This window comes from Oryctolagus cuniculus, chromosome 5 (genome assembly GCF_051225735.1).
Source record: "Oryctolagus cuniculus isolate XC-2025 breed Fujian yellow rabbit chromosome 5, ASM5122573v1, whole genome shotgun sequence".
NCBI classification, from domain to species: Eukaryota; Metazoa; Chordata; class Mammalia; order Lagomorpha; family Leporidae; genus Oryctolagus; species Oryctolagus cuniculus.
The window spans coordinates 160,559,708-160,587,440 of record NC_142871.1 but is presented as its reverse complement, the minus strand read 5'-3'; the positions used below and the strand labels follow the sequence as shown (position 1 = coordinate 160,587,440).

Genomic DNA, 27,733 nt, shown 5'->3' with positions numbered 1-27,733 from the left:
ATGATGCAAAATCTTCCCATTACCCACTCTTTGTCTCATCATTTGCCAAAAATAATTTCAAGTTAATGGTCTTTTCACTCTCTGCCGTCACTATCGTTTTTGAACTTGGCTTCTTTCTTCTTGCACTCCCTGATTCCTGACCACTAACATTTGATTTCCAATTCCCAGTTCCTCCCTCCCTCCCTCCCTCCCTCTCCCTCTCTCTCTCTCTCTCCCTCTTCCTCCCTCCCTCCTTCCCTCTCTCCTTCCCTCTCCCTCTACCTCTCTCCTGCTCTCCCTCCCTCCCTCTCTCCTTCTCCCTCTCTCTTTCTCTCCTTCTCTCCCTCTCTCCATCTCTCCAATAAATTTTAAAACTTTTTTGAAAAGATTATAGAATCTTAAAACAACCTTAGAGATTAAAGTCCAATCCTATCTTTTGACATATTAAGAAACTGCATCCCAAAAAGCTTCTGTGCTTTGGTTAACATTATAAAGCTACCCAATACATTAGATGCAATTATTTCATTCAGAGAGGACACTTAACATAGCAGAAATTAATATAATTAGTGGAACAGAAATGATCAAATCATGGCTGCAAATGGGCTCTGTGGCACTCTGTTGGAAAGAGAGAATTGAGAGAAAGAAAAAAGAAATGAATCTGGTTTTGAGGTTAGAGAGGCTGATAAAGCAGTTGGTTTGTACCCTGGATAAAATCAGGGTGGACAGAGCTGGCATAAGTTACAGCATTTAGAAAAGAAATTGTAATATTTATTCTGATCATGGAAAGTGCCCTGTTTCCAAGCCCTGCTTGGGATGAAGATAGAATTCTGCTGAAACTGGAGCAGGCGCTGTGGCACAGCAGGTAAAGCCGCTTGCAGTGCCGGCATCCCATATGGGCACCAGTTCAAGTCCCGGCTGCTCCACTTCTGATCCAGCTCTCCGCTATGGCCTGGGAAAGCAGCAGATGGCCCAAGTCCTTGGGCCCCTGCACCCACATGGGAGACCCGGAGGAAGATCCTGGCTCCTGGCTTCCGATGGGCTCAGCTCTGGCCATTGCAGCCATTTGGGGAATGAACAGTGGATGGAAGACTCTCTCTCTCTGCCTCTGCCTCTGCCTCTCTTTAACTCTGCCTTTCAAATAAATAAAAAAATATTTAAGACCAGAAAAAGAATTCTGCTGAAATTGTGGCTAAATAGTTTTCTGAATCTAGGAAGTAAATTAAGCTGATTCACAACTTCATACATTAATTTTAGTTTTTTATTAATATGGAACACCTGTACATTTTTATGAGCTACAGTGCCATATTTTTACACATCCTGGTTTACTTAACACAGAGTAAACCATCCAAACCAGGCAACTAGTCTTCACTTTTGTTTGTGTTTACACCTTCCAGCATCTCTCCTCTAGTTCTTCACATAGCACATAATCCATCATTGTGAACCAGAGTTACCCCTCTGCTGATTTATAACTTTACCATAAGAAAAAAATCAGAGGCTTCACAGGAAAAAAATGAGTTATTAGAGGTGAGATATACAACATGAAAACTAAAATTACAGTGTGAGGGATTAAATAAGTAGATTTCAACTGGCCTTATCACACACACACACACACACACACACATACACACATACACACACACACACTACATAGAATCCTAAATATATCCATCAACCATTTCACCATGTCTTTCCTATAACATCATATTGTTACAACATCATTTTGTGGAAATCAAATTTTCTTAAGAAGTTTATAGGATGGAGGCTAAGGAGTGGTGACTGATTTGTTTCAAGGTGGCATATCTTGAGATGATTCTCCAGTTAGTCATCATTGATTTCCAATGGAGACATGATGTCTGTAAAGTACCAACAACAAAGCTTACCAGAATGGCATCTGTAGATCTTTGGGGAGCCTATGGAAATACCATACTCCAACTATTTACTCTGTAGAGAAGACAGCCACTATATTCATCAGATTCTAAAGGAGTGTCTAACCCTCGAAAAGTTAGGGATTGTATTAATAATCTCTGACTGCAAACTCACTTCATGACTAGAAGCATGGTCAGTGCATAAAGGAGACCGTGCACAAATGGCTTCCTCCCAGCTTCTCTCTCTAGGAGACCAATAACTGACACCAAGCAAGTCAAAAAGAAATACACATTTCAATGATTTTATTGTCTTTTTCTAAGAGCAAGGCAAAAAGGTGAAAAATTAAGTTGTCAACAGGTACAATTTTGTACTTATAAGAAAGCCAAAGTATAGACGAAATGGAGTATAGAAAGTGCAGATAAACTCACCATTATCCGGCACCACAGACCCCTCCTAGGACCACTTCTCGGCCTGGCTACAGTTGCCTAGGGTGATGTGAGAAAGCATGTGGAAACCATGATTAATGGTTCTTGCTTATCTCCTATTAAAATGCCTAGCGGCCTTCGCATTATAGGTGCCTGAGTGTTTGAAATTTATTAATTTGTTTTTATTAGGATCAGTGTATCCTGACACTAAATTGCTTTAGCAATCTGAAAAAAATTCAAGAAAACTAATTTATAAAGTAAGTTTTTCTGGCTATACACAGCCTAAGCATTTCTTTATAAAAGATTCAACTTCCTTTTATATTCAGAGCTTTTGTTTTCCCTGTATACAAATCCTTTTCCCAAACTGTCAATTTTCTCCTACCTGCTTCATGTACATACTGTGTTTTCATATGTGCCGTGGGATGGCTTACTGTTATACAGTCCATAGTTCACAGGAGAAGCATATATTTGACTTTAAATAGGATAAAAATTATATCCTTCATACTTCTCTTTGGCTCATGAGAACGAAAATACACCAATGTAATAAATGCTAAGTAAAGTTGATTAACTCAACAAACATTCATTGTGTTCCTACAAGGGCTCAAGACCTGTGCAATATAATAGTGAGAAGAGAAAGATTTTGTCACAGGTACAATGTGCCAAACTCTGCAGTATGTTCTTAACATTGACTCCAATTCTAGACTCACCACAACCCTGTGAGGTATGCCTTATTCTGTTTCCTATTGCTAATAACACCACGCCCCAGACTGGATAAGTTACAGAGAAAAGAGGTTTGTTATGGCTCATAGTCCTAGTCCAAGGTCAAGGGGCTAAATCTGATGATGACCTTCTTGCTGGCAAAGGTGGTGCAGGGCACGGCAAGAGACACGGAGTGAGGTCAAAAGACCTAGTCAGGGGGCCAGCGCTGTGGCACAGCGGGTTAACACCCTGGCCTGAAGCGCCGGCATCCCATATGGGCACCAGTTCTAGTCCTGGCTGCTCCTCTTCCGATCCAGCTCTCTGCTATAGCCTGGGAGAGCAGTGGAAGATGACCCAAGTGCTTGGGCCCCTGCACCCATGTGGGAGAGCCAAAAGAAGCTCCTGGCTCCTGGCTTCGGATCGGCACAGCTCCGGCTGTTGTGGCCATCTGGGGATGGGAAGACCTCTCTCTCTGTCTCTACCTCTCTCTGTAACTCTTTCAAATAAATAAAATAAATCTTTAAAAAAAAAAAAAAAGACCTAGCCAGACAGGATTTTATTACAGACCCACTCTTGAGATAACCCATTAACCCCCTAATCCATTCATCATATGAATGGGTTAATCCAAGATATATGTAGGGCCCTCATCTCTCCTAAAGATCCCACCTGGTCCCTCTTCCTAATATCATAATGGGGATGAAATTTCAACAGGAGTTTCAGAAAGGACAAACCATACTGAAACCATCACCAAGGGGGATACTGTTTCCAAACCACATTTTACAGATGGGAAAATGGAGGCAGAAAAGACTCGATCTATTGTCCTCCATGTTACAGCTGAAAATTGGTGTTGCTGACTGATGCAGTCCCGTCTACAGCCAGCAGGTTAAAAACCTGATCGTCACCAAGTCACTCTGGGGATACCAAGAAAACAAACCAATGGAGCTAAACGCACTGATCATTTCTGGTTGTTTAGAGAGTAACCTGGTACTACAAGAGAATTTTAAGACATATCATCACTCTGTGTTTCATATTTTTTTAAATAACATAACATAGGAAGAAAGAAAATCACAAGCTTTAAACTTCTTTCCTCTAAAGAATGTATTTCACACTCTTTACCTCTAATCTGTATTAACTGTTTCTGAATAAGACCTAGAATCTCCTTACATTCCCATAAACTCTGACATATTCCTCTTTAACAGTGAGAAGACAAAAAAAAATCTAGGCAATGCATCTTCTACTTCCAAATTATCATTGAAGTCAGAAAAAAATGAGAATTTGAAAACCCATGGGGCTAGGGGATCTTTAAGCAAAAGTATGGCTACTGGAAATAATGTGTGTGTATTTTTCTCCTTCATGCCTAACCAGTGTGGCTTTTCACCCAAGATATGGAGGGTGTTGGCAGGACTGTGAGCACAGGGCACACACGTGTCTCCACAGTCCACACAAGGTAGCCGGTGGTGGCATGTGTGCAGCTCACCACTTCTGAAGACTGGCCAGGTGCCATGGGCAAGTGCCAGGACATCACATCATCAGAAGGTGCTTGCCAAGTTGCCAAACTGATAAGAGGAGAGTAAATATCATCTGTTTCAAAAGGAAGCTTGTTGTGACAAGGGTTTTGGCCCATGTTCACTAAATCATGACATTTAAAGAACCAAAAAAGTTTTTGCATAAATTTCCATTCTCTTAGATTTTCCAAATGGTGCTGACAAGAACCAACCGTGCACCCCAACAGGATGTGGTGAATGTTCAGGCAGAACTGGGTGCTAAGCCATGGAGGGCTCCAGCGCCAGGGCCATGGGCTTACGGACACCTTCCTCCCCTCCACAGTCCAGGTATTCATGTTTTAGAGAGCCCTTCCTGTGCCCCGAAGCTTTGTTCTTTGAAGGTCTTTGGCTTAAATTCAAATAACCCTTAACCCTAGAATATAGCCCTGAAAGATAGTTATTTAAGAGTCTGAATGCTAGAGGTAATTATAAAATTGCTTACAGGGGACTTTTGCTAATAACTCAATTTATTATGACATCATCATAAGTCTTTTTAATTTGATATAAATGTGAGGCAGTGAGTGAGGTTACTTTCCAGGTTGCAAATTTCAGTTGGCAGTGTCACTTCAGACTAACCCAATCAGTACAGACACAGAAGCATGAATCACAATGGAATTCACTGAGGGTCTCATCTGGAAATGTCTCCCACAATCAATGGAAGAAACATTATTATTGATATTGTTGATATTCAAGAGAAACAAGCTAAAGAGCCATTTTAAAAGAAAAAGCACAGCAAGAATAAATCACACTGATGGACATGTTCACAAAACCCATTGTGTCATTTTAAGTATCACTTGAGATTCTTTCACAATTCAAATTACCTGAGGCCAACCAGGGAGAGGATGGCTTACATAACTGAAAATCCAGAAGGTAGAAAAGTTTAGCATGACTGCATGTAGGCACTCAGATGATCTATCTCCGTTAGTCTCAGCTCATGTATCCATTTTTTGGCTCTGTTCTCTGTTCTCACTATGGCCATATTGGCCAAAATGACTTCCAGCTTGTCTATCACCAGTAAGAAGGGGATGCCTCTTTCCAGTGGTGTGGGGATAAAAAGAGGTTGCATCTAATTGGCTTATTTTGAATCATGTGACCAACCCAAACCCAATCAGAATGGCCACTGCCACAACTTGTTCTCATGACCCAGACCTACTCAAGCAATGCAGCCAGCTTCAATTTACACTCATGTGTTAGCTTGCTAGGACTACCATAATAAAGTATCAGACTGGGTGGCTTGCACAATAGAAACTTATTTCTCACAGTTCCGGAGGCTAGAAGGCTGAGATGAGAGGGTGAGATTGGCCTCTCTGGAGGCCTCTCTGACTGTAGATGGCTATCTTCTCCCTGTGTCCTCACATGATCCTCCCTCAGCGCAAGGCTATGTCATGATCTCCTTCTATAAAGACCCAGTCACGGTAGGACCCTCCCACTTAATTATCTCTTTCAAAGCCCTATCTCCAAATAAAGTCACATTTCAGGTACTGGGGGTTAGGACTTCAATATATGAATTTTGAGTACAGTTAATTCAGCCATATAAGTTTAATTTTCTAAGAAAATTCAGAGACCATCAGCAGGAAAAAAAGAAGAAAAATTACTGCTGGGCAAGAAAAAAATCATCAGATCTACCACACATTTCCTGTTTCTGCAGAGTATCTTTGCTACAGTCCTCTTTGAGACAATACATATTTCTAGCCCCTCAGGAATGCCCACACTTAGAAGGTTAGCACCTCACTCAACTGTACTGGAAAGGAATTTTAATGCCTTCAAACCATACTCCTTAAGTGTGTTCCATTTTACATTAGCTTCATTTGGAATTGAAATAGTTGTTACTGAAGAAAAGGATTATGTGGTAAAAGAAATGTTTTTGTTTTGTTTTGTTTGGAAATGCTCGACTCAAATTAGACAAGTTTCTAGATCACAGGACTTCACAAAGCCTTTTAATATGTTAATAATTTTTGTGAATCCCCAAGAATGAGCGTGTAATCCACGGTATTTACCATCCTTCCAAACACACATTAGGGAATGCTTCATTATAAAATCGCCATCCACACTGTGGAACATAAAACTAAGTTTTGATTAGAGCGTGGAGGCAGGGAAGTGAATGACTAGACACTGGGAAAGCTGGCTTTGGCCAGTTCTGAGGAGCTCCGATCTAGTCTGATGCTTTAGACCGAATGTTTATATCCCCACAAAATTCCTGCACTGACATTGTAACTCCTGACATAATGGTATCTGGAGGTGTGGTGCCCTTGGGGGGAGAGCTCTCATGAATGAAATTAGTGCCGTTGTTATAAAAGGGACCCCAGAGAGCTCTCTTGCCCTTTCTACCATCTCAGGACACAGTGAGAAGATGGCTTTCTACAAACCGGAAGTGAGTCTTAAGAAGATAGCTAAAATGTTGACACCTTGATCTTGCACTTCAAAGCTTCTAGAATTGTGAGAAACAAATTTCTGCTGTTAATAAGTTGCCCAGTCTATAATATTCTATTATAACAGCCTGAACAGATTAATATATCTGGCATACTAACCAGCTCAGCCTAAACTAGTAGGCAGCAAGATAGTCAGAGCTAAAAAAAAAAAAAAAAAAAAAAAAAAAAAAAAAAAGGCCAACTGATGCTGGCTGGCTATGGAGAGTAAAAAGGAAAATAAAGTAAAATAAAGTAGAAGAAATAGTAGAAGAAGCTATAGTCCAAAACACTGGATTCAATAGATTTAGCAAAAGCTGGTGTGAATTGGAGTGACTCGGTCTATAAGGGATCTACTTGATTATTTAGGGGCTGAGATACCTACAGTGGGTCCTTGATAATATAGAAATATCTGGGTCAAGGACAAGAGCAAACCATCTCAACAGTTGAGATGGATATTAGGACCTGGGACCAATACGGAGAGTAACAACTTAACTTGCCTGGGTAATACATGCAGATCCAAGATCTAGTAGTAGAACAGGATTGGGAGCTGGGAGCTGGAAGCCAGGGATACAGGTAGAAAGTCTGGGAGACAACCTAGGCATATCTAGTAGAAGTTTGACTTGGGAACACAGGGAATGATATTCACACAATTCCAAGGGACTAATAAGGAAAGAACTCTCAGTGCCCTACCAAGATGGCCACTCTCCCTTATCTCTGCTTTCTCAACTGCATCCCCTTCTTGCCTTCTGTGGTCCAATCAACTGGTCTGTTGTTAGTCCACACTGTGCATTCCTCCTACTTTTTCTATTACTCTCTCTTTTGGAATTTCCCCTGGGTAACTCCAACGGATCATTTAAGTCCCAACTCTTGTAAGACTCTCTTTGGAAAGATATTCCTGCCCCTCCTCTGCCTCCTTCCCCTTCTCACACTGAGCTAAGTGTATACTTCCACAGAACCTCAGTACAACCATGCTGTCCTGGCAGTACTGCATGATCCTCTTGCACTAGAGAGGAGTAGGGCTACAATAAGTATGTGCTGAACTCAACTAGCCTGGAGTAACAACACAGAGTTAATTGTCTACAACATAAAGTTGGATTTAAGCTTATCATTCTACAATATTTATTTTCTACTTGTAAATGTTGGAAGGGTACCCTTGTACACACAATTCTCTTGTTGTTTGAACTTGAAGCAGAGTACATAATGTCAAGAAAGCTAAGGCATCTTTCTGACACATGGTAATTATCCTTAAAAGTATACCTCCCAATGCATCTCCTGAAAAACACTATGGCTTAAATTCATAAATCACTAGCTCAGGCCCCTCAGAAGTTGAGGAAGTTAGCAAGGACACTTGACAGAATCACAGCTTTCATTAGCAACATGGGCTTGGATTATTTATTTAAGATTGCTGGGATCAGAAAACATGTACTCCAATCGAAACCTCACCTAAATCACAAGGAATGGCACAAGAGCACTTTTTTAAAATTATTTATTTGTTTGTTTTTTGTTTGAAAAGCAGAGGAAGAGAAGGGAGGAGAGAGTGTTCATCTACTATTTCACCCCCCAAAATCTGCCACATTCTGGGATGGGCTAGGCTGAAACCAGAAGCCAGAAACTCAACCCAGGTCTCTCATATGGGTGGCAAGGACCCAAGTACTTGGACAATCACTTGCCATCTCCTGAGGTGCACATCAATAGTAATTTTGCTCAGAAGCAGAGCTGGGACTTGAACCCAGGCATTACAATATAAGATGCTAGCGTCCCAAGCAGTATCTCCACCATTGTGCCAAACTCCTGTTGTCCTACAAGAGGTATTTTTGATAGCATCTTGTTACTGTTTATTACTTTTAAGAAGTTCTTCAAGGGATATAAGTTGCTGGTTAAACTCTAGGAAGATTACGGATGATTAAAAGATATCTTTTCTATTCCAAACACTATAAATGTTAAACACATGTTTTGCAGTTGAATTGTTTTAAAATATTTTCCGTTGTGACCTTTATAAATATTTGTATGTCCCTCCCACTCCAAGTAGTCAGTGCCCATTGGATGGAAGCCTCTGGGGAAATCTAAAGAGGAGGGGCTGTTAGGGAGGGACCTGCATTGTGGGAACAAGTCAGCCCCTGAGAAGTGCATTATCTCTTCCAGGTCACAAGGCTTCCAATTAGACTCTAATTACCAGGACACTAACTTACTCAACATAACCTACAAAGACAAAGCGTGGAGAGATTTGGAGAGGCAGGGGGAATCTCAGAGCAAAGCTTCAGGAACCATCCTTTTACAGACAAGGAAACGCAGCACAGAAATGAAGAGTGGAACCCAAGTTCCATGGAACACACCTTCATCTTCCTCTCTAGTGACTTGAGTTGCCATTGAGTATGCCTTTCAAGACACTGCATGTCTGGATGGCTTTTTTTTTTTTTTTTTTTTTACCTCTCCCTCTCTGCCCCATCTCTTTGTTTTCTTCTTCTTCTAAATACTAAAATTCTGCAGTCTCCATTTCTCATGCCTTTTCCATTGCATCCTTGTCACCTAACAAACCAAACTACCACCACATGTGGAGCCCAGCGCACACTTTCAGTCTGGACTTTTGGATAGAATTTCCCTCTGCCTGTGGTGCTCCAGCTTCTTGGAAAGCCTGAGAAACTCCTGCTCAGTCCAGAAGTCCCGGCTAAAGCTGTGCCTGATTCCCCCGGAAGCCCTACCTATTTTGTCTCTTGTGTTTCTTGTGTTACCACAGTTATTAGCCATGTATTTATGGTGTAGCATTTACAGCCCTGAATTTTAATCATCTGTTTACCTATCTCTCTCCTCGACTAACCCATGCATAGTGCTTCTCAACTGGTGTATCCACGGTGACTACCAATCTCTTCCATTCCAGTTTCCACTAAAACTATACTCCAAATCTCCATTTCCTGATTCACTCTCCCTGCAGATTCCAACACTCAGCTGGGTATCCCAACCATATCTCAACCCCAACATTTCCAAAACCGAAGCCATTGTTTCCTTGCCCATTCATCCACCACCCCAAAATCCACTCCTGATCCTCACCTGCCCAACACCATTAACACTACCATAGTCCTGTCAGTCACCCAGATTACTAACCCAAGGTTTTCAGGGACTCCTCCTTCCCACCTGCCCTTGAACAATGGCCAAACCCTGTTCATTCCCTTCATTCCCCGTTGCTCACCTCCAGCATCACCCCTCTTCCTTGGAATTTCAGGTCCCATTACCACCTGCTTGATTGTTTCCCCAGCTCTCTGAGTCCTTGTCCTTGCTCCTCCAAGCCAACACACTGCTATTAGAGTAATTTTCCCCAAGAGCAGCTTGGTTGTATCATTCTCTTCCTCACAAACTTGCAATGACTCTTCTTTGTCCACAGTCCAAACTTTAAGCATTTCATTCAAGATCCTCTCCAATTCAGCTTCCACTACATTTCCATTCTTACCTTCTACTACTGCCAATCACTCTCGCTAACTCTAACCACAACTTCTCATCACTGGCTTTCCCACTACATTTCCTCTTGATGTTTCCAGCCCATAGGCCCGTCTCATCATCAGCTAAAATTCAGCCCACTGTATTCAACTTCCATGAAGCCTAAGCAAGAAGTAATTGATCCCAAATCATATAAAACATCTTGTTTATAACTTCATGTAAATATGATTCCACTTTCCCTGGTATTTTTGAAGGAGGTGAGGGAAAGAGGAAACAACACTATTATGGCAGAAATCCATTCCCCCACCCCATCCCTCACAATGTGTACTGTAGTTTTTGGGATATAGTTGATCTTTATTTATTATTAGTTCATCTCTGCTGTAGATCTATTAAAATAATTAGAAAACTGGAGACCCAAAGCACAATCACTTAAGTTTGAAGCACCAAGCAAAGAAGCTGTAACATTTTCCAATCCAAATCCTTATCTCTGTCATCCACACAGCCTCTGTGTTGCCAGTGGTTTTATCATTATCATAATCAGCGTTGCCCTGACATTTACAGAGCATTTACTCTGGCCAGACTATGATGTGCTAAGCACTTTTCCTGAAATATTTACCCAATCTTCAGAAGTAGGGTTGTCATAGAGAGTCTGCCTCCATTTTTTGATATTGGTTGAGTGACATCTTTTAAGCCTCACCCCTCCCTCAATCAATTTCTGCCTTATATTTCAGCAAGTTGGTAAAATACCCTGGGGGCTTCCGCCCTTGGCACCTGTGGGAGATTCAAACCACACAAGCCTCTGTCCACAAACAGGAACCCTTCCCATCCCAGCTCCACTCCCAAAAACATAAAACCCAACATAGTCTCCTCCCATTTACTCAAGCTGTTTGAACCTGTTGGGGAAGCCTGCCCTGCTCATGCCATAAAACCTGGTTGTATAGGTAATACATCTTTTCTTATTTCTTGTGTGTATTATATCCAAACCCAATTTTTTTTTTGACAGGCAGAGTTAGACAGGGAGAGAGAGAGACAGAGAGAAAGGTCTTCCTTCAGTTGGCTCACTCCACAAATGGCTGCTACAGCTGGCGCACTGCGCCGATCCAAAGCCAGGAGCCAGGTGCCTCCTCCTGGTCTCCCATGCGGGTGCAGGGCCCAAACACTTGGGCCATCCTCCACTGCCCTCCTGGGCCACAGCAGAGAGCTGGACTGGAAGAGGAGCAACTGGGACAGAATCCAATGCCCGAACCGAGACTAGAACCCGGGGTGCCAGCGCCACAGGCAGAGGATTAGCCTAGTGAGCCACGGCACCAGCCCAAACCCAGTTTAATATGAGGATCCATCCTGACTCTGAAAGTGGTAGAACTAAGATGGTACTATTATTATCCCTCCTGCAACCTAGGGAGAAACAGGTCCATTCATTCAGGGTCACACAAGCAGTAAGTGGCAGGACTGCCCCTAGAGCTGTGCTCTGCACTCCACACTTCACCCTCTCCTGCCTGACTCTGTTAAGAGCTGTCAATGTGGGTCTCCTTGCTTCTGAATTCCCCTCCTGCAATCCCTTCTCCAAACAAAAACCAGTAGCAACTCATACTTGAGTCAATCATTCTCCCTTTTCCCATGGCTGCTCATGGCTCCATGGAAGATTACTGTGGCCCAGCCCATTTTTCCAGACTGAACCCAAACAATACTTCCTCTGTGAAGTTCTTGTCCGATCCCCAGGCAGTCTGTTCTCTGCACTATACTTTCACATAATCTTCTCCCTGTTATATACTAGTACTGCAATAAATACATGCTATAATGCAATTATTTGTTCACATGACCATCTCCCCTGCTAAACTCTGTGTTCCAGTACAGTGCCTGACACAGAAAGAAAAAATATCTGATGAAAGAAAGCAGTAAAATAGTGCTGGAAGATCTGCTGAAAACAGATCGTTTTGTTATAATCATCTCAATAGCAACACTCGCACAAGAGCGTTATATTTTGCTTGACCAATGGAGAATGAACCAGTGGATGGAAGACCTCTGTCTCTGTATTTCCCTCTCTCTGTAACTCTGCCTTTCAAAAAAATAAAATAAAACTTTAAAAGCAAAAAATATATCCCTTGCATGAACATCATGAACATGATTGTCCCACATACACTTACAATTCTCTTACTTTTCAAGAGAACTGTATGGTAAATAATATGTTGCAAATTTCTCCTAAACTTAAAAATGTTCACCTTCCCAGAAACTTTAGATTCTCATATTGTACCACAGAATTTTAAAATCCTAATATCCTGGCTACTATACTCTTTGCCCCTAATTCCTCTTTCAAGCCAAGTTGTGCATTTTCATATAAAATAAGTCACTGTTTCTAGGCAATTATCTGTTACCTATTTGGAAATGGAAGAACTTCAGTCAATTTAACCTTTTATCTATGCTCACATAAGTCAGTAGAATCTCTCCACCAAACTACTGAATGGGATATTTTCCTATATAAGTGGTGCCGCAAGAAACAGACAATAATGATGTCCTAATTACAAATCCCTAGGCTAGTGCAGGCATTTAGCTTAGTGGTTAAGATACCCAGATCTCACCCAGGAGTAGCTGGGTTGGATTCCCAACTCGAGCTCCTGATTTCTGTTTCCAGCCAATACAGATCCTGAGAGGCAGTGGTGATGACTCAAGAAGTTAGATTCCTGCCACACATGGGAGACCTGGGTTATATTCCTGGATTCAGCCCCAACCCAACCCTGGCAGTTACAGGGAGCTGGGAGTGGGGCACCAAAAGATGAGAGTGCTCACTCGCTCGCTCTCTCTGAAATTTGTGTGTTCATATATTCTCAATGTGTGTATATATATATATATATATATATATAAATACTTAATTCAATAAATCCCATAGGCAAACACGTTTCCTAGATAGTGAAAAGACATCCCTGTGGGCCGAGTGCTACGGCGAAGTAGGCAAAGCGATTGCCAGTGATGCTGGCACCCCATATGGGCACCAGTTTGAGTCCTGGCTGCTCCATGTCTGATCCAGCTTCCTGCTAATGCACCTGGGAAAGCAGTAGAAGATGGCCCAAGTGCTTGGGATCCTCTCACCAATGTGGGACACTCGGATGAAGCTCCTGGCTTGTGGCTTTGGATCAGCCCAGCTTCAGGCATTGCGGCCATTTGGAGAATGAACCAGTGGATGGAAGACCTCTGTCTCTGTATTTCCCTCTCTCTGTAACTCTGCCTTTCAAAACAATAAAACTCTAAAAGCAAAAAATATATCCCTTGCATGAACATCATGAACATGATTGTCCCACATACACTTTCAATTCTCTTACTTTTCAAGAGAACTGTATGGTAAATAAATTAGTTGGTTTGGGAAGGGTCCATGCCCTATTTCTTAGAAATGAAAAGACACTCAGGACCGGCGCTGTGGTGCAGTAGGTTAATCCTTCGCCTGTGGTGCCAGCATCCTACATGGGCGCCGGTTCTAGTCCTGGCTGCTCCTCTTCCAGTCCAGCTCCTTGCTGTCTCCTGGGAAAGCAGTAGAAGATGGCCCAAGTCCTTGGGCCCCTGCACCCACATGGGAGATTGGGAAGAAGAACCTGGCTCCTGGCTTCAGATCGGCGCAGCTCCGGCCATTGCAGCCATTCGAGGAGTGAACCAACAGAAGGAAGACCTTTCTCTCTGTCTCTCCCTCTCACTATCTGTAACTCTACCTCTCTAATTAATTCATTAATTAATTAAAAAATTTTAAAAAGGAATGAAAAGACACAATCCAGGGATCTGAAGCCAGAAGAGGTAGACCTTCTTACTGCCTTTGAATGCTTACCTGGTAAACAGAATATTGTGTTCAAGTACCAACCTCTGAAGAGGGCTCCTAACCCATTACCCATTTCTGGCAGGGATCTAGGTTTTGCACAAACCCAGCTGCTGGAGGTTTTACATAGATCCATTGCCAGCATATGAGTCCAGAGAGACAGGACACTCACATGCCAAGCCTTGCAAAAAAACTCCATCATCCAGACATAGGTGGCATGAACCAACAGAAGTCTGGGATCCAATGCAAGCCAGTTCCCCAAGGCTCAGGAGAGCTATCTTGAGCAGATTCTCATTTGTGCATGCCCCATGTTGGGCTACTGCTGAGGGACCCTGAAAGCATACCACTCTGGGTTTTATACCCCCGGGAACTTGGATTGTTGAGCTAAAGTGTTGCAGGACATCTTGTTCTGGGAAGGCCAAGAACAAGGCTCCTTCTATTCTGAGCAGTTCTGCACCTCAGAGCCCTGCACTCTCAGCAGAGCCTCCAGCTATTCTGAGAGCTACAAGCAGGAGAGGGAGAGCTGGGCTGGCCAAGGCCATCCAAGGACTTGCCTTCTTGCACACCATTCATTTCTAGTTCCTCACAGGTGCTCCACTTCCTCTCCAGCTTGCCATATTTTCCAACAATAAGGGACAGAGCAGTATACCAGCATACCCCCTTCCCTGATCCTCCACTCAGAAGGTCTATTTATCAGGCTCACCCCAACAGACTGAAGGGTTCACTATCACATGCAACATAAATGTTTCTCCAAAAGGAGTAATGGCCTATAACAATTAATCCACTGAGAAATTTTATTATTACTTTTTCTGAAGTTATTTACTGTCCAAACTGATGAGACAACTCAACTAGCCAAATAAATATATCAAATAACTGATTTAAACCACTGAAGTGAGTCATCTAAATTTATTATTTTAGCTTTATAGGGACAAAACCATACAATTTAATATTTTTTTTGACAGGCAGAGTTAGACAGGGAGAGAGACAGAGACAGAGACAGAGAGAAAGGTCTTCCTTTTCCGTTGGTTCACCCTGCAAGTGGCCGCTACGGCTGGTGCATTGTGGCCAGCATGCTGCACCAATTCGAAGCCAGGAGCCAGGTGCTTCCTCCTGGTCTCCCATGTGGGTGCAGGGCCCAAGGACTGAGGACATCCTCCACTGCACTCCCAGGCCACAGTAGAGAGCTGGACTGGAAGAGGAGCAACCAGGACAGAACCAGCACCCCAACAGGGACTAGAACCCACGATGCCAGCACCACAGGCGGAGGATTAGCCTAGTGAGCTAAAGCGCCAGCCCACACAATTTAATATTAAAGGCAACATAATGAATATAAAAACAAGTTTTGTTCTGTAACATTTATGAATGTGAGAGATGGAAGATTCGTATTAAAAAATAAATATCTCAGTTTGTAGATAATAAGACATTATTAGAAATCTATATCTTGTAACTATTATAAATGTATATGCACCTAATTACAGGGCACCGGTCTATTTAAAAGATGTTAAGGGACTTAAAGGGAGACTTAGATTCCAATACAATAGTACTGGGGGACTTCAATACTCCACTCTCAGAAATAGATAGATCATCCAGACAGAAGATCAACAAGGAAACAGCAGATTTAATTGACACTATTGCCCAAATGGATCTCTAACAGATATCTATAGAACTTTCAATCCTACATCTAAACACTTTACATTCTTCTCAGCAGTGCATGGAACCTTCTCTAGGATTGATCACATACTAGGTCATAAAGCAAGTCTCAGCAAATTTAAAAGAATTAGAATCATACCATGCAGCTTCTCAGACCACAGTAGAATGAAGCTGGAAATTAGCAACTCAGGAAACCCCAGAAAGTATGCAAACACATGGAGACTGAACAACATGCTCCTGAATGAACACTGGGTCATTCAAGAAATCAAAAGAGAAATCAGAAACTTTCTGGAAGTAAATGAGGATAACAACACAACATATCAAAACTTATGGGATATGGCAAAAGCAGTATTGAGAGGCAAGTTTATAGCAATAGGGGCCTATATCAAGAAATTGGAAAGGCACCAAATAAATGAGCTTTCAGCGCATCTCAAGGACCTAGAAAATTTGCAGCAAACCAGACCCAAATCTAGTAGGAGAAGAGAAATAATTAAAATCAGAGAAGAAATTAACAGGATTGATTGAATCCAAAAAAACCTTACAAAAAATCAGCCAAGCGAAGAGCTGGTTTTTTGAAAAAATAAACAAAATTGACACCCCATTGGCCCAACTAACTAAAAAAAGAAGAGAAAAGACCCAAATCAATAAAATCAGAGATGAAAAAGGAAACATAGCAACAGACACCACAGAAATAAAAAGAATCATCAGAAATTACTACAAGGACTTGTATGCCAGCAAACAGGGAAACCTATCAGAAATGGATAGATTCCTGGACACATGCAACCTACCTAAATTGAACCAGGAAGACATAGAAAACCTAAATAGACCCATAACTGAAACAGAAATTGAAACAGTAATAAAGGCCCTCCCAACAAAGAAAAGCCCAGGACCAGATGGATTCACTGCTGAATTCTACCAGACATTTAAAGAAAGATGCAGCAATGAAAGAAAATTATAGACCAATATCCCTGATGAACATAGACACAAAAATCCTCAATAAAATTCTCACCAATAGAATACAACAACACATCAGGAAAATCATCCACCCAGACCAAGTGGGATTTATCCCTGGTATGCAGGGATGGTTCAACATTCGCAAATCAATCAATGTGATTCACCACATTAACAGACTGCAGAAGAAAAACCATATGATTATCTCAATAGATGCAGAGAAAGCATTCGATAAAATTCAACACGCTTTCATGATGAAAACTCTAAGCAAACTGGGTATAGAAGGAACATTCCTCAGTATAATCAAAGCAATTTATGAAAAACCCACGGCCAGCATCCTATTGAATAAGGAAAAGTTGGAAGCATTTCCACTGAGATCTGGCACCAGACAGGGATGCCCACTCTCACCACTGCTATTTAACATAGTTCTGGAAGTTTTAGCCAGAGCCATCAGACAAGAAAAAGAAATTAAAGGAATACAAATTGAGAAGGAAGAAGTCAAACTATCCCTCTTTGCAGACGATATGATTCTTTACTTAGAGGATCCAAAGAACTCTACTAAGAGACTATTAGAACTCATAGAGGAGTTTGGCAAAGTGGCAGGATATAAAATCAATGCACAAAAATCAACAGCCTGTACATTGAGATTTAATGCTATAACTAGTACTCAAACAGTATTTTTCACTTTATGTTTCTGTGTGGGAGCAAACTGTTGAAATCTTTACTTAATGTATGCTAAACTGATCTTCTGTATATAAAGAGAAACGAAAATGAATCTTGATGTGAATGGAAGGGGAGAGGGAGTGGGAAAGGGGAGGGTTGCGGGTGGGAGGGACGTTATGGGGGGGGAAGCCATTGTAATCCATAAGCTGTACTTTGGAAATTTATATTCATTAAATAAAAGTTTGAAAGCAAAAAAAAAAAAAATCAACAGCCTTTGTATACACAAGCAATCCCATGGCTGAGAAAGAACTGCTAAGATCAATCACATTCACAATAGCTACAAAAACAATCAAATACCTTGGAATAAACTTAACCAAGGACGTTAAAGAGCTCTACGATGAGAATTACAAAATCTTAAAGAAAGAAATAGAAGAGGATACCAAAAAATGGAAAAATCTTCCATGCTCATGGATTGGAAGAATCAACATCATCAAAATGTCCATTCTCCCAAAAGCAATTTATACATTCAATGCAATACCAATCAAGATACCGAAGACCTTCTTCTCAGATCTGGAAAAAATGATGCTGAAATTCATATGGAGGCACAAGAGACCTCGAATAGCTAAAGCAATCTTGTACAACAAAAACAAAGCCAGAGGCATCACAATACCAGATTTCAGGACATACTACAGGGCAGTTGTTATCAAAACAGCATGGTACTGGTACAGAAACAGGTGGATAGACCAATGGAACAGAATTGAAACACCAGAAATCAACCCAAACATCTACAGCCAACTTATATTTGATCAAGGATCTAAAACCAATTCCTGGAGCAAGGACAGTCTATTCAATAAATGGTGCTGGGAAAACTGGATTTCCACATGCAGAAGCATGAAGCAAGACCCCTACCTTACACCTTACACAAAAATCCACTCAACGTGGATTAAAGACCTAAATCTACGACCTGACACCATCAAGTTATTAGAGAACATTGGAGAAACCCTTCAAGATATTGGCACAGGCAAAGAATTTCTGGAAAAGACCCAGGAGGCACAGGCAGTCAAAGCCAAAATCAACTATTGGGATTGCATCAAATTGAGAAGTTTCTATACTGCAAAAGAAACAGTCAGGAGACTGAAGAGACAACCGACAGAATGGGAAAAAATATTTGCAAACTATGCAACAGATAAAGGGTTAATAACCAGAATCTACAAAGAGATCAAGAAACTCCACAAAAACAAAACCAACAACCCACTTAAGAGATGGGCCAAGGACCTCAATAGACATTTTTCAAAAGAGGAAATCCAAATGGCCAACAGGCACATGAAAAAATGCTCAAGATCACTAGCAATTAAGGAAATGCAAATCAAAACCACAATGAGGTTTCACCTCACCCCGGCTGGAATGGCTCACATACAGAAATCTACCAACAACAGATGCTGGCGAGGATGTGGGGAAAAAGGGACACTAACCCACTGTTGGTGGGAATGCAAACTGGTCAAGCCACTATGGAAGTCAGTCTGGAGATTCCTCAGAAACCTGAATATAACCCTACCGTTCGACCCAGCCATCCCACTCCTTGGAATTTACCCAAAGGAGTTTAAATTGATAAACAAAAAAGCGGTCTGCACCCTAATGTTTATTGCAGCACAACTCACAATAGCCAAGACCTGGAACCAACCTAAATGCCCATCAACAGTAGACTGGATAAAGAAATTATGGGATATGTACTCTTTAGAATACTATACCGCAGTAAGAAACAATGAAATCCAGTCATTTGCAACAAAATGGAGGAATCTGGAACACATCATGCTGAGTGAAATAAGCCAGTCCCAAAGGGACAAATACCATATGTTCTCCCTGATCAGTGACAACTGACTGAACACCAAAAAGGAAACCTGTTGAAATGAAATGAACACTATGAGAAACGGTGACTTGATCAGCATAGCCCTGACTGTTAATGAACAACTTAATACATTATCCCTCTTAGTAGTTTTTTTTTTGTCTGTTCTACTTAATATGACTGGTTTAATTCTGTAATTAATACACAGTTATTCTTAAGTGTTGAAATTTAACTGAAATGTGATCCCTGTTAAACATAAGAGTGGGAATAAGAGAGGGTAGAGATGTACAATTTGGGACATGCTCAAGCTGACTTGCCCCAAATGGTAGAGTTAGAAACATACCAAGGGACTCCAATTCAATTCCATCAAGGTGGCATGTACCAATGCCATCTCACTAGTCCAAGTGATCAATTTCAGTTCACAATTGATCATAATGAAAGGACTAAGAGTCAAAGGGAGCACCTAAACAAGTCTAGTACCTGATAATACTAACCGATAGAATAAATAAAGGGGAGAGTGATCCAACATGGGAAGCGAGATACTCAGCAGACTCATAGAATTGTAGATGTCCTAAACAGAACTCTGGCCTCAGAATCAGCCCTAAAGGCATTCCGATCTGGCTGAAAAGCCCATGAGAGTATTTCAAGCATGGAAAGCCGACACTCTGGCAAAAAAAAAAAAAAAAAAAAAAAAAAAAAAAAAAAAAACCAACCTAAATGAAAGATCTCTGTGAGTGAGATCCCAGTGGAAAGAACAGGTCTTCAAAGAAGGAGGTACCTTTCTCTGAAGGGAGGAGAGAACCTCCACTTTGACTATGACCTTGTCTAAACAAGATAAGAATCAGAGAACTCAAAAGGCTTCCATAGCCTTGGAAACTCATGACTGGAGCATAGGGAGATTACTGATGCCATAAACAGGAGTGTCAATTTGTAAAGTCAACAACAGGAGTCACTGTGCACTTACTCCTCATGTAGGATCTCTGTCCTTAATGTGCTGTACATTGAGATGTAATGCTATAATGAGTACTCAAACAGTATATTTCACTTTGTGTTTCTATGGGGGTGCAAACTGTTGAAATCTTTACTTAATGTATACTAAACTGATCTTCTGTAAAAAAAAAAAAAAAAGAAAAGAAAAGAAAGAAAGAAAAGAAATTATCAATTCCCAACTTGACTCTCACTGGGATTAAATATGACAATAGGTCTGATCTGATTTCATCATCATTTAAAAAATCATCTATTATTTTTCACTTTATGTTTCTGTGTGGGAGCAAACTGTTGAAATCTTTACTTAATGTATGCTAAACTGGTCTTCTGTATATAAAGAGAATCGAAAATGAATCTTGATGTGAATGGAAGGGGAGAGGGAGTGGGAAAGGGAGGGTTGCGGGTGGGAGGGACGTTATGGGGGGGAAGCCATTGTAATCCATAAGCCGTACTTTGGAAATTTATATTCATTAAATAAAAGTTTTAAAAAAAGTCAGTTTGGGCCACATAATCAACAACAACAAAAAAAAAGAAATCTATATCTTTCCTAAAATCATGAATGTTTACAAAACAGGAATAGTTAATTTCTTATTCTACCATCTTTACAGGCACTTAGCACTGTGCGGAGTTCCTTTCACACATCTCCCTTACTAACCTACTGCATTAGGCCAGTGTTGTCAATGAATGGAAAACGCAGTTTCTTCCTCTTTTTCTCGTCTTTACAGAACCCAGGCTCCAGTGAGGCAGTTGTACCAGGCTGACGTCCCTACTCCAGCCTGCAACTGTGGATAACCAGAGTCCATTAGCACCCCCAAGGTGTCTACGGCTGATGCAGATATTGAGGTGGCAGGACCTATTAAATTTCTCACAAATGAAAAAAGAACCTTTCATCATTCAGGAATCCTAAAGAGAAATCGCTTTCCATCCATAATCATTAGGAGGAAGACTAATCCATTCCGCCCAAGTAGCTTCAGAAAACTGAAAATCACCACGTAGCACAAAACGGGTAAAACTGAAGGCTGTGGTAACAACTGCTGAGCCCAGTCTCCCCACAAATACGCGAATTCCCTACACAACATTTCCACCTGTGCACCCTGCAGCCTGCTTAGCATTTCCAACAATGATCCTCTTAATACAACTTCTAATTTTCAGAAGAATTACAACATCTTCCATTTGTAGTACTTAGACAAACACTTCTCAAAATGTTGTCTACCAATCCAAATGAAGTACTTCCGCTGCATATCAAAGAACAATGCACTGAACTCGGAACACCCCTGGTACTCGGAAGAATGATAGATTAACTATGGAGATTCAAACTGGGTATGTGGTAGACGTTTTTCAAAAGTTAGATAAATCTATCATTACCTTGAATTTCAAAGTAATGGACTGACAATATCTGTTGCCCATGAGGAAACTTAAGAAAAGCAGAGCGTACACTAAGGAAATTGCATTGCAGAACAAACACTGACGTCTTTACCAATGAAGAACATGAATTCCAGTTGCAAACTCTGTTACCAGAAGCTTCCTTACCAAAGATTTGCTGGAAGCATATGCATTAATCCAAGAACATTTGCTTTCTACTCTCTGTGGCAAAAGCATTTCAGTCCTGCTCCAGCTGATATGAGCTGTGCATCCCTGACTTTCTGGTGCTATCCAGAGGCTCATCTGGTGTTGCCAAGGATGCCTCCATCACAGAGTGGCGGAACTATCCTCACTCCCAGCTGGAGAGGTCCTGACAGTGAGATCTTCCCCAAAGCTGGGCTGAGCCTTGGAACACTGAAAAGAAACCAGGAGACCCTCTGCCTTATTTCATTCACTGACCTGGCTACCACTGAAGACTCAGGACTGAAAGTCAGAAAATCCCCTGACTTTCTTCTAATTGGTCTCTCCCAAGAGTACTTCCCATTGTACACAGTGAATGTTAGAATTTATTTGAGTGTTGATTGCTATGTGCAGGGCCAGCATAGTGACACATGGGTTAAGCCATTCTCTTTCTCTGCTGTGTGCTCCCACAACAGAGAAAGAGAGAAAGAGAAGAAAGTAAAAGAGGAGGAGAGAATACTTTCTGGTGTTTGTCCTTCTAAGGATGCTAATCCTCTCAGAATCCTATCCTTATGATATTATTTAATCTGCATTACTTCCTGACTCCAAATACTGTCACATTGTGAGTTAAGGCTCTGGTGTGGCTGGTGTTGTGGTATAGTGGGTAAAGCCGCCACCTGCAGTGCCGGCATCTCATATGGGAGCCGGTTCGAGTCCTGGCTGCTCCATTTCCGATCCAGCTCTCTGCTATGGCCTGGGAAAGCAGAAGAAGATGGCCCAAATCCTTGGGCCCCTGCACACACATGGGAGACCTGGAAGAAGCTCCTGGCTCCTGGCTTCAAATCAGCACAGCTCCAGCCATTGTGGCCAACTGGGGAATGAACCACAGATGAAAGACCTTTCTTTCTCTCTCTCTCTCTCTCTCTCTCTCTCTTTCTCACTGCCTCTCCTCTCCCTCTGTGTAACTCTTTCAACTAAATAAATAAATCTGTTTTTTTTTTTTAAAAAAAAAGGCTCTGTCACATGAATTTGAGAGGGACATCAAGCAGTCCATAGGATTCTAAGTCTTCCAAACCAGGTGGGTATATTACTTCTGCACACATCTCAGTTCTGAGTGACCACATTGCAAATGCTCAAAAGCCACAGCCAGATCCTGGCTGCTGTATTAGACAGTACAGCTCTTCATTAATGGTCGTTGGCTCCAGAAGGCAGTGCAACTCTGAAATTGGGAGCTCCAGAGCTAGAAGCAAGGGCTCGACCTACAGGTAGAAGGCAATCACCCCAGGAAGAAGCCTCACCACTGGCCAGCAAGGCCACAACCAGAAACCGAGGTGTAGCTGAGGCAGCTAAAGACAAGACACACTGCTCAGTGGAAATAATCAGCCTTGAGAACTACTCTCAGTGCTCACAGTTTGGTGACAAAGTTGAAGGTGCCAAGCCAAGCAAGGCTTACTGGGACATCTGTCCTCAGGTAAGACAGAGAGCAAGACTTCTGGAAGTGGCTCCTTCTACTTGCCACACAAAGCTACTAGGAACTCTGAGAACTCTCACCACTGGCATGGGCTGCAGCCAGGAGCAGGCTCTCTGACCATTTGCTGGGGGTGGGGAGGGCAGGGATTGGCATGACCAGCATCCCTCATCAGCAACCACAGACAACGTAATGAACTCACCAAATCCAGCCATGCTACACTCTGATTCTCAAAACTGAAGGCAAACTGAAAAACAAACAAACAAAAATATGATGAAATATGAAAACAGTTACTTAAGACAAATATTTCCCTTGATTCCCACAGGGTAAAAACAAACAATGAAACAATAATAAACAAGCAACCCAGGAAAAAAATTGGCATTCTTTTTCCTATAAGACTACACCTGTAGCAAAAACAATCCAGGTCATACACACCATTGACAGATACCAAGAAATTCAAAAGGATTAAAGGATTAAGAAAAAGGTTTTAATTCATTAAAGAATATTGTCATGGCTCATTGAGTAGCTGATACATTCTGTAGAGAGTTCTGCTTGTGCTTAGTAATTTTTAATTCCACCTGTGGACTTTTACCGCAGTTCTTTTCCCACGGTTCAGGTAACTGAGAGTCTCACCAGGGCTTTGACTGGCCTGAGGCAAAATTGTGACGTGTGTCTCTGGCAGCTCCAACCTCTCTTTACTGGGACTTCAGCTTGCCTCACTTCTCCCCATGCCCTTAGCCTCCGCCATGGCAGAAGAGCAGCCCAATGGGCACATTTGTACTCAAATCCCAGAAGCTTGAGTAGAATCTGCTCTTTTGCCTGCTTGATACCCCTTCTCCTTCCTTCAGGTGACAGCCATGCTGTTCTCTGGCTGTTCTCACCCTCTACCTGTGGTTGAGGTTGAACTGACTTCACCCTTGGAACGCAGATTAGACACATGACTTACCACCCAGAGCCCCTGGTGTGCAACCGCTGAGTCTCCGTGAATGGTGAGGAAAGGAAACAGGAACAAAGACAGCTGAATGAGCAGCGCTCTCCAGGACTTCACCAGGGGCCCAAGGAAAGTGCTGTTCCTCTGGTACGGCTGCTCGGAGAATCTTGCCGCCTCATGGACACCAGTCTGCCTGGATGAAGGGAGCACAGCGAAAGACCGGTTCAAGACGTGGAAGGATGTGTCCTTGACATCACTTCAGCATCTGATTCCAATGACACGTGTTTCAGCTTAAGCCAGTTTGTCACTTGCAACCAAGAGTCTTGATAATAGAGTAGTCAGCTTTCTGTCTTCACAGGTTCCACATTCATGGGTTCAACCAACCATCGATGACTTTTTTTTAATTTCAGAAAGTTCAGAAAAGCAAACCTTCCATTTGCCATGTGCTGAGTACTAGGCTGAATCCACAAAATTGAAGTGTGATGGGGACACACCCTGCTGTATCTTCCCATCATATCTCAGACCCTCAGTTTCTCTCCAAAATCATTGTTTGCTCATGGAGCAGCCACAGTCTCATTTGTGTACTGTGTAGTCAGGTTTAACAATGGCTGAATCCATATTGGACACTTATAGACTTCTTTGTCATTATTCCCTAAACAATATGATATATAACAACATTTACATGGTTTTACATTGTGTTGTATATTATCCATGTAAGTAATCTAGAGACTGCTTAAAGTATACAGGAAGGTGTGTGTAGGTTATACACAAAGACTATGGAACTGAAGCATCTGTGGATTTTGGTATCCCTAGAGGGATCCTGGAAGCAATCCCTCTCAGGATTGGAGACCCCTGTTCCTTCCCACCACCATCACCACTACCAAAAGAGGACAGCACTAAATGCAAAGGAAAAGTTGACCAACAGAAGGGGCTTCAGTCACCCACAGCAGATTAGTGAAATGGATTGTTACAGTCAGGAATGTTTCCCAGCATCCACAGAAAGTCTACAACATAACATAGGTAACAACCTACACAGTCTCTGGATGAGGCCAATTTTACTCTTTTGTCTTCTCAACCTACTGAGATTTTCATTAGTTATTTAAGCCCAGATTAGAAACTATCTCAACAAGCAAGGTGCTTTTCATTAAAGTAAGGCCAGAGAAGATTCTCACCACTATGAGATGAAATGACCATACCTTCCTCCTACTGAGTTCTCCCCCCAACCATTGACACTAACCTCCTTGATGGAAGCCTTCCCTTCACCCATGCTTCCTTCAACCAGAGTCTCCTTTCTCCAACATTCAACTACTCATTTTATTTTCCTGCTCAAAATTCTTTCATAGAATGAGGATAATGTTGGAAATTCCTTAGAACTGTTATTTCCTTAGGGCAGGCTTCATAGATATCCTTCTACTCTCTCTAACTGCAGGCTGAAGATGAAGGTACTTCAACAAGTTCATGAAAAAGTGGAAGATACTTTTTTTATTTTTATGTTTTTATTTATTTATTTGACAGGTAGAGTTACAGACAGTGAGAGAGAAACAGAGAGAAAGGTTTTCCTTCCATTGATTGATTCCCTCCCCAAATGGCCGCCATGGCTGGCACTGCGCTGATCCGAAGCCAGGAGCCAGGTGCTTCCTCCTGGTCTCCCATGCAGCTGCAAGAGCCCAAGCACTTGGGCCATCCTCCACCGCCCTCCTGGTCCACAGCAGAGAGCTGGACTGGAAGAGGAGCAACCGGGACTAGAACCTGGTGCCCACATGGGATGCCGGCGCCACAGGCGGAGGATTAACCAAGTGAGCCACGGCACCGGCCCCAAAGAAGAAGATAAGTTTCTTTTGGTGTAAAAGGTTTTTTAAATCTACACAGATAACTTTTTCCATAATACACATTTTCAATTAACTGACCCATCTTTGGTGGGTCCAAGATTTAAATGTCAGCCTTTAATGATGGCTATTGTTCCGCAATGTAAGTTCCTTGGGATTGGGGTCTTTGTCTTATATACCTTTGAATCCAAAATGGCTGCAAGAGAAATAAACAAGATTTACGTAGAATGCCATGACCTCCACCACCTGGCAACAGTCTACCTTTCCATTACTCTCTGTGCCCATCATTGTCCTCTGTACCAGTCATATAAGATGGGGTATTTGAGCTCTTCTCAGATTGATCCAGACCAACATGCATAATTGACTTTTAGGGATGCAAGTGTGATGAAACAAAAAAGAAAAAAAAATGTCCCATGCATATCAGAGAATTGGAACCAGGACTCCAGCAAGCCATTTTCTAGTGACTCCAAACCTAAGGAAGCTCCAGATCTCAGCATTGGCCACAGGGAGACTTAACTCGAGTGATCTTCAGATGACATGGCACAGCGTAATACTGACTGTCTACTGCAGGTACCATCTGGCTTCCCATTCTGTTCTCTATACTTTTTCTTCCAACATAGTTTCTGATTCTTCAAAACCTCAAGTTCCTCACCACTCCTCACCTACTCTCTTATTCAAAGTACTTGGCCATCTTCCACTATGTGTTAGCAGAGAGCTAGACTGCAAGCTGAGCAGCTGGGACTGAAACTGGCCTTCTGACATGACATGCCAGCATCTCAAGTGGTAGCTTAATCTACTGTGCCAGGACACTGGCCCCTAAAGTTTATATTTTTATTTTTATCTTTGGCTCCATTTTTCCACAAATGTCTTAAAGCCCCCTCATACTTTAAATCATCTCTACATTACAGACAATTCCTAATACAATGTAAATGCTGTGTAGAGTTGCTATGCTGTATTGTTCAGGGAATGATGACCAAAAAAATCTAGGTATTCAGTACAGACACATTTGTTTTTCCAAATATTTTTGATCCACAGTTGGTTGAATTCACAGATGTGGAACTATGAATACAGAGAGCAGATTGCAATTTCCCAGCATCGAAACGCTGGTCAGCCCAGTTCATTTCTGTTTGGGCAGAGTTTTTCAGCCAGGACACAGGCCAGTAGCTTTCAGATCAGCTGCCGCTCTCTGGTCCAAGTAGCCTGGCCAGTAGGGGTAGGGTCACATGACACACACATGTCTGCCTAGGGCTGCCAATTATCGTGAGCAGGGCAGTCATCCTTAACTAAGTAAGGCAGGCACCCTCAAATTGTCCTAAATACCCAACAATATCAGGCGCCCTAAACACTATACTCAATGGCTGTCAAATTGCTCTACCAGTCAGAAATACCCTTCCACCTGTTTTCTCCACTTGAAATCTCATCCTTTGTAAGATCCAACTCAAATATGATATGCCTTATGAAAACTTCCTCTAATCTCCTCATTGGTATCACACTCTGTAATCCCTAACACATGATGCCTTTAATTTCATGTTTATTGTACTCTGTCCCAGATGGCAAACACTTGGTTCTGTGTCATTTTCCTTCCTTATTGTGGATTTCTCAAAGGCCAGAATCACAGCAATCATATTTTGCTTGCCACAGTATACCACATACAGAGCCTTGAAGATAGTTATATTCAATAAAATGTGAAATACAATGAAATTCTAAATGTGTATTCCATTGTAAG

At 41.9% G+C, this 27,733-nt stretch overlaps 1 long non-coding RNA gene across 2 annotated transcripts in view; it reads right to left on the bottom strand.

The window, feature by feature from the left end:
- The window catches only part of LOC138849718 (uncharacterized), a 184,901-nt gene that overhangs the window by 65,583 nt on the left and 91,585 nt on the right, over window positions 1-27,733 (bottom strand). For both annotated transcript variants that reach the window (XR_011388811.2, XR_016234282.1), the window contains 2 exons: window positions 24,197-24,374; window positions 23,453-23,497 (listed from right to left, as the gene is read on the bottom strand). This is a non-coding gene — a long non-coding RNA (uncharacterized LOC138849718). The remainder of the gene's footprint in view (window positions 1-23,452; window positions 23,498-24,196; window positions 24,375-27,733) is intronic.